Below are 8092 nucleotides of genomic sequence, written 5' to 3' on the forward strand. Positions count from 1 at the left end.
TTCAGGGACCCAACCAAAGCTGTAAAAGGAGGAGAGAGTGGATATTTTTCCTTCTCTCTTGCCACAGTGAAGCAAGCCTTGGAGTACACAGCAAATCCTCTGACAGAAGTTTTGTGGTCATGGAGAGGGACAGGCTGTGGAACACCCAGAGTGTGGAGAAGAGCAAGGAAGAAAAGCTATTTTATAAACCTTGGAGGGGGGGAGGACTATTATTATCACTGCTTTTAATGAAGGGATGGGACTGTCATCGGGTTAAGAACGATTTATTGCTCAGATAAACATCAGTCTCAGAGGCCGTGAGATCTATGAGAGCAAGCAGTCGGCCATAGCTCAAAGGAGTCACAAGTTCTTCATTACAAGGCAATATATAACTTTCTAATCCAATAGAGAGTTGCCAAAAATTTATTTTGCTTTTCTAGCCTATCCCCTTTACTTAATTTTGCTGCACTGCAGATGCTTTTATCTAACGGGCTGCTGTGGTGTGTACACCTGTATGCTTCTGTTATAACTTCTAAACTTTTAGCTTCATCTGTACAATTACATTACTACATTATAAACCCTTCACCATCTCATCTAATATAACTTCTTACTTACTTAAGGCATATTCTTACTTACAACTGTAGAAATATAAGTTTATTATTTTTCTGCTAGAGAGTTGCCAAAAATTTATTTTGCTTTTCTAGCCTATCCCCTTTACTTAATTTTGCTGCACTGCAGATGCTTTTATCTAACGGGCTGCTGTGGTGTGTACACCTGTATGCTTCTGTTATAACTTCTAAACTTTTAGCTTCATCTGTACAATTACATTACTACATTGTAAACCCTTCACCATCTCATCTAAGACCATTTCTTACTTACTTAAGGCATATTCTTACTTACATCTGTAGAAATATAAGTTTATTATTTTTCTGCTTAATGTCTGTGTATTGCATTTTTATATCAATCCAAGCTTCTTCCAAGGCTGTAATTTCAACCCTCCTGTGTCTGTTGAAGTTTCTGTTTTCCATTTCCCACAGAGGACCTGAGCTTCAACAGTGCTTTTCTACCAGAAATAACTCACAAAAACTTAGGATTTCAAATTCTGTCTTGGTTAAATATAATGAACTCTCACTCACTCTATGTATTTTTTTAATTCAAAAACTTAAAACAAGAAAAAGTCTATCTTGTCCAGCTCAAAAAACAGACAGCAGCAACAGCATTTATTAACAACTTCCTCAGAGACCGAGAAAACACATCACAGTGCTCAGGGGGAGGTTTTTATTGCTGAAAACTTCAGTGACGGGCAAGAAAACAATTCAGCCAAGACACCCCCCTCTGTCCCCTCCACCTTTCCCAGTTTATTTACAGCCCAGCAGTTCACCCCTTACAGAATTTGTGCACGGGAAGAGCGCAGTGGCAGGAAGAGGAGTCCATCTTCTATGAATGGATTCAGAGACCATGGGCTGAGATTGTCACTCCCTGGCCATTAACTTGCTTTGCAACTTTTGCGAAGTCAAGCACTCTGCCTCAGTTTCCCCATTTGGGAATAGCAAAGTTTTGTATTTCAAACTCCATGGTGTCCACCAAGCACCTTATGAGAAGCCATTTGAGCTTTTACCTGTAGATTTTTACACAGGGGTTTGCACAGATTTGCTGTCTGCCGCCTTCCCTCCAAACTGGGTTTTTTCTTTGACAGCAGCACCTCCCTTTCAGCCCCTCAGTGCTAGTCATGTCAGCCAGAAACACAACACACCTCGTGCTCCCTGCTCCTGTGTTTCAAAGTCCTGCATCTTAAGACATTCAGAAAAGGTTTTGTCCTGGTTTAGGGCAAATTTGGAAGCAAACCTCCAAAGGGGGCCCCTCCAGAAAGCAAACCCACACGGCCCCTCTCCCCTCTACCGGTTCGGGAAGGATTCCTCAGAGAGAAGTGGAAAAAACCTGTTTATTTAACAGGGAAAACACCCCCCAGCACACAAAATTAACAAAACCGGATGACAACACTCTTTCAGCGCTTTGAAAATGATGACAAATTCAGAAAGTCTCTCCTGGGGGAGGTCGCTCTGTTCTCGGTCCCTCCGGCGCTGGACCAGCTGCCACAAGGTGCAAACTCTTCCCAGCTCCCAGTCCAGAGCAGGCTTGAGTGGTTGCAAGAGAGGGAAAGAAAAGCAGTCCAGGGAAAATTCAGACTGCCTAGCTAAACTAACTAAAAAGCAGAAGCAAAAGCAAGAGCAAAGCTGGAGCAAGAGCAAAGCAAAAGCAAGAGAAAAAATCAAGAGCAAAAAGCCAAAACAGCCCTAAGTACTGCCCCCTCTCTGTGTCCCACCATCCGTGGGGGAGTGAGCAGGCTGATAACAAAACCAAAACTTTGCTTTTCAGAGCCAGTCTTGAAGGCACAGGACATAATATTCAGCATAAACAGAACAGACAACTGGGGATACAAGCATCATAACGTCACCCTAGGAGAGGTTTGTATTGCAGCCAACAAACACTGTTAAAAGGTATTGAAAGCTTCTTCCATTGCCATTAATTGAGTGAAGAGAAAATTAGTTCAGCTATAAATAGCTTAGCTTACTCACTGTTTTCTGTTCCTCTTTTATAAGGTCAAGGCTGCAGCCAAAAGGAGTAGCAGCACATCCCAGAGGAGCATCGCTCTCTTCTGCTTGGATTCAGGTAAAACAGTGAGACAAGGAGTGCATCTGTAATCAATGATCCCAAGGCTACACAATTACATAATAATTACAGAAATAATTAGTCCCATTTAGGTAGGAAGAGTGTTAACAAGCCCACATATACGTAAATTTACCTCAGCCTAATTAATGAGTATTTTCAAACCAACTTAGCTAAACTGCCTTTGTTTTTGTTGGATGATGCTTCTGTATCGACTTGGCTTGCAGAATTATTTCTGCATTAAGTAGAGCTTCTACATGAGAAAAGACAGTGGAACAAGCTGTGACATCAAGGTATTTTCTTCACCTTAGTTAAGGGCTTTCAAACCTCCCTTTGTGCAAGCCCTGCTCTTGCATTTGCTGCAGTTGACCCTGTCCCATCTGCCGCTTGTTAGAGGTGATAACCCGAATATCCAGACACTCTGATAGCACTAGATCAAGATACTATAAAGATCAGTAAGAATAAGCAGCTGTAGCAGCTTGGATCCCAGTGCAGATCAGGTCAGCAGATCTACTCTGCTCCTAGATGTGTGTAATGGACACAGCTTTACAAAGATGTGCATTGCTTGACACAAACAGCAGCCACGCCGTGTCCCTTCGCCTTTCCTGCTGAATTAGCTTTGCCATCATTTCAGAATTGTCACTGTGTTTCAGCAAGTAACATCTTCAGTATACAACAAATCAAATGTACACTGGATGAATATATTTCATAGTTGCATGAATTAGAAGAGATCTCTGAAATTGTATGAGAATTCTCTAACAGAGCTGTTAGCATGAGGTTATTGTTATCCCCAGGGAATATTCCCCTGATGCTCAAGGATGCACTTAGGTGTTTAGGTACTTTAGGGTGATGTTTATTTTGTGCAAGTCACAGCCTCAGTTCCAGACCATGAGCTGCACAATGATGGATTTAGATCTATCTCTAGCCACTGCACGAGACCTAAAATATTCCTTTTCTTCCTTCCTAACTTCCCAACTCTTTGCAACACCATCAATCACAGAGCCCTCTTCTCCCATGCTCGCTCAGGGGGGACTGGAGTCTCTCTCCACTGTTCAAAGCAAAAGAGGATTTTCTACAATTGCTGAGTTTTCACAGGAAGCAGTGGGAGTTAAACATCCAGCTTGAAAAATGTATTTGCACTCAGGCAGGTCTGGCAGATCTTCAAGTAGATCCTGACCTACTCCCAGATATTTTTTCCTGCCTAGTCTCACGTGCAACCATATTTTCCTGGTAAAATTATCTACCTGTCACACACAGTGATGTGTAACCCTGAAGAAAGTAAAGCAGGTGATTACCTTTCCCCAGTCAAGTGTAGCAGAAAGGTCAGATTTAATATGAAGCTGAGGGGTAACAAAATGACACAGAAAATGTACGAAAATAGAGCGAAGCCATGGTGGGAGGGAAGCAGGTCTGCTCATCCCCATGGAGCAACAGCAGCACAGACACACATTCATCTCCTCACAGGCTCTTTATTTCTCCCTGGTCTTTGATCTGGGACTTGGCTCCACTACCATGGAAGATACATTTTTGGGAAAATGTGAAATAGGCAGGTGAATAATTTCCTTCTGCACGGCCTTCAGCCTCCTGTGGTGGCTGCCCAGGCTCTGTACAGAGCCACTGACATCCAGCATCCACCAGCTCCTTGAGCCCTCCCGAAGAAATTGGATTGTTCCAGGATTTTATGATGGAAAAGATATTTTTCCTCAAGGCCACCCTTCCTGGGGAGCTGCTATGTGTTGTATACACAGTCCTGCAGTTACTTATTTTAATCTTGGTTGTGTCTTTGAGCATTGCTGGACTCCTACAAAATCAGCACCTAAAAGGAAATAAATGCACAATTCTGCAGCTCCTTGCATTCAGAGGAATTCAGTGTAGCCCCCCATGTCCTAAATGCAATTGGATACAACTTCTGTATCTAAATTAGGTTTTTCCATGCACATTTTTTTCCTTTTAGTCCAGCCTAAATTCAGAGCAAATTCCAAGGAAAAATTCTCCTTGGACCACTCACTAGGACTTGAGCCCTACATCCAAAGCACTTAGATTGAAGATCAGCTGCAGAAAACAGAAGTTTCATAGTTTCACAGTTGAAAACAAGCTCCTGCTTTTACTCTCCCACGTAATTTTGAGTTCAGGATTCCAAGTGTCTTTCTGCACTCAGGTCCTTGCACACCCATTTGGTTACATAAATGCCTTGAAGGTTATGGTAAGACCTTAAACCTGGAAGTGGTTATTTCAAAGCTAAGAACAGAAAATTCCTGAAGGTCTCCATGATCAGTTGATAAGAAATAATGGAGAATTGTTTAATTTAATCACAAAGAACAATTCAGCCATAGCATCACTTGTGATAGAGACATTATGAAAGTTATCAGATGAAAGTCTGCATGCTAAATCTTTTTAATATTGAAAAGAAATGTAACAATTTACTGTCCCTTGGGAAACCTGGGCTTCTTAGAAGGGTACCCTGCCTTGCTGCTTCTTTATGTTCCCCATGTCTGCCTTTGCCTTTCAAATGAGTGCCATGATCACAGTCTAATAGCAATGTTTTAAAGAACTACTTCTTTCCTAGGAAGTCAGATCAATCCCACTTATAAGTGAACTCTGTGAATATGCCAAATATTTAGAGAATAAATCTCAAACCCAGGAGTGATCTGCTTCCTTTATCTGCAGACCCTGGGTGTAGTGCAGATACCAGCACCCCCAGCATCTCTTGCCGGCCCGTGGTGTGAGTTCATGAGAGGAATTAAGAAAAATTATATACAGAATAGAAAATAAATTCAGAACCCCCCCCCCCCCCCCAAACAGCTAAAAAATCAGTATATCATCTAAACTAGTCACCTAGACCTTTGCTGTTGGAAATTAGCTTTCCTCACAGGATGCCTTTGAGCCGCCCCCTCCATCTGAAATGCAGCACCACCGACTGAAGAGCTAGTTTCAAACCACTTTAAGACCCATATGAAAAGTCTATGCCCTGCAGCAAATTTGGCAGTCAGCACTTACAAAATAAACTCAGCTCCAGTGTGATTGTTTGCATAGTGCATGGTGGCTAAAATTAGCCTGCCTCGACTCCATTGCAGGAGGAAATCTGAGTTGCCACTGCAGTTTCAGGTTTCTTGGCTTTCAGAGAAATTCGTAGCATCCAAGGAACACAGACGTGTCTTCTGTGCAGCTCTGCTCCTCTTGGCTGCCCCTGCTCTCCCAAGCTGCATCTCAAAGCTGTCCTGCAGCACCAGCAAAAGCCTTGTCCTTCCTCATATGGGAACCAGAATGTGCTGAAACCTTTGAGAGCCTTTTTTTCAGTAGGAAAATGTTTGGGAGATAAATTAGTAAGGTGAGAACGCACTGCAGGTCACAAATGGTCTGTCCTGGGTGTAGGAAGGGTAAAACCTCCTTGAGAGTTAATTACCACATGAGACAGGGGTTCCTCAAAGCAGAGGTGTGCTGGGAGGTGCTCTGCAGGAGACACACACCATGTAAAGTTGGGTTAGGACTGGTAGTTTAACTTTCATTAGCTGCTGGATGAAGGTGAGATCCCCAGCTTGATTCTCAGCCACTGCCCCACAATATCATTGTATTTCAGAGCTTGTGTTCCTCTGTCATAATTTAATATTGTAATTTGGCCAGCCAGAGAGCTCACTTGCTCCTTTGGTCTCATTTTATTCTGCAGATGAACAGATGCCCATAGGAGGTCATGCTAGTCTACCATGGATGTCCCTGTTAAACTTGAATTACTCAAAAAGTCAGTCATCAGCTAAGTGATAAGCTATTATGACTTCTTGGGGTTAGTTTTTTGTTTATTTTTCAGCTTCAGATGTGGCTATAGCTTCTCTCCCCAGGATGCATAAATAATTCATGCAGTTATGAAGTGGGATCACTCAGGACCTGTGTGAGGAGTGCTGCTGGCTGAGATCCCCCTGTCACCTTCTGAACAAACCCAGGTCAGCTCCCTTCCTTCATCCACCCTCCACCCGGGTCAGGCTATGGGCCCTCAGGCCACATTTCACAGAGTTTTGGTTCCTCTGTCCCTGAAAGGTCCCAGATACCTTTGAATCCAAGATCACAGCTACCAGAGGCTTATAGCTTAATATTTGTAGCAAATTTGTACAAAAAATCTTGCTGTAGCAACAATACAGTTAAGTACTTGTTTTTATATTTTATATGAATGCAAGCCAGCAACTAATTTCATTTGCTGCTGTGGTGTAGAATTGAAAGGTAATGATTCACCCTTAAAAATACTTTTAAAATTATTTACTAACTACTCTGACTACAGTATATATTTTATGGAGGGAGCCCAGAGTAAAAGCTCAGTGATGTGCAGAGTCCTGGCTGGATGCAATTAGGAAGAGAGCAGCCCCATGACATGAAATCTGATTATACACTGAACTTCTGACCTATAGGAGAAATCTGATCGTCACCATCCACCTTCTTCATTTCAGCTGTGTTCAGGAAAACAAAAGTCTTCATTCAGCGTTCCATTTTCTCCACCCTTCACCACTGGAATTTTTTATATGCGCTGAATTAAATATGCCAGACTTTGAGGTAAATGTCCTGAGTGGCTCAGTGATATCCATGGTGCATTTCTGTTTCTTTAGCCATTGTCATTGAGCCTCATTCTGTTCTGATGAGGCCCTACAGGAAAATGAGGTGCTCCTGTGTCCAGCTTCACTGTGCTTTAAGCAGAATAAAATACTGGCTATAGTACTACTGGATTATTTTGTGTCTGAACTGGAGGCAGTCACTGGGTTTTGCCTACTTTAGCTGCATTCTCTGCTCTGAAGTTACTAAGTATTAACCCTGAAGTCCTTACTCAGGATTCCCAACATCCAGGACTAAGTTTGAGGCAGACACAGACTACAGAGTTTAATGACCATGCAGAGGTGGTGAGCTGGGGTGGAAGCACCCAGTAACCTGCGGTGTGTCACCACCGTGGGGCTGACACATCTGCAGCTGGTGTAGAGATAATTAGGCCTTAAAAGACATGGCACCAGGGCTGGATGGAGGCCAACAGTCCTTATCTGAGCTCCTGCTCAGCTTCAGGCACGTTGCTCTTTGCTCATCCACAGCTGAGCTCCCAGGACCCAGGCATGCGTAAGAGGACAAGGGCTCTACCCACCCCTGCTCTGATAAGCTAAAAACAGAATGAAGGTCTAAGTCAACTACACTCGAGCGTGTGATAAAATTCTTTGCTAAACTGGGGCCTAAGTCAGTGTGCTTTTAGGGTGGAACTCAAATAGCTGCTCTTGGAGGAGAAAGAACAGGCACACAAATGGAGCCAAAGGTTCTCCTGGGCTGATGGGCTGGGGTGAGTGGCAAGAGCCAGAGAAAATGGGGAAACAGCCTGATGCAAGAGGAGGAAGGATTGTTGTGACTGGCTGTGTGGCTATGGCTTGGGAGGAGGAATTCCTCGTGGGAATGTTGCCAGGAGGATGAGGAAATTGCTTGCTTTTCC

The 8092-nt window shown here is 43.2% G+C and overlaps 1 long non-coding RNA gene across 2 annotated transcripts; it reads right to left on the bottom strand.

Annotated features, from left to right (window-relative positions):
- Positions 1–1954: 1954 nt before the first annotated feature.
- Positions 1955–5579, bottom strand: LOC121363910. 2 transcript variants are annotated; one of them, XR_005956798.1, is made up of 3 exons: positions 5482–5579; positions 2556–2675; positions 1955–2114 (listed from the first exon to the last, which is right to left on the bottom strand). It is a non-coding gene; the product is annotated as an uncharacterized LOC121363910 (long non-coding RNA). The 2 variants fall into 2 exon arrangements; XR_005956797.1 differs by having other exon boundaries at positions 2556–2696; positions 5482–5530.
- Positions 5580–8092: the final 2513 nt, after the last annotated feature.

The sequence above is a fragment of the Pyrgilauda ruficollis genome, unplaced genomic scaffold (genome assembly GCF_017590135.1).
Source record: "Pyrgilauda ruficollis isolate IOZ18807 unplaced genomic scaffold, ASM1759013v1 scaffold77, whole genome shotgun sequence".
In the NCBI taxonomy this organism is placed as follows: Eukaryota; Metazoa; Chordata; class Aves; order Passeriformes; family Passeridae; genus Pyrgilauda; species Pyrgilauda ruficollis.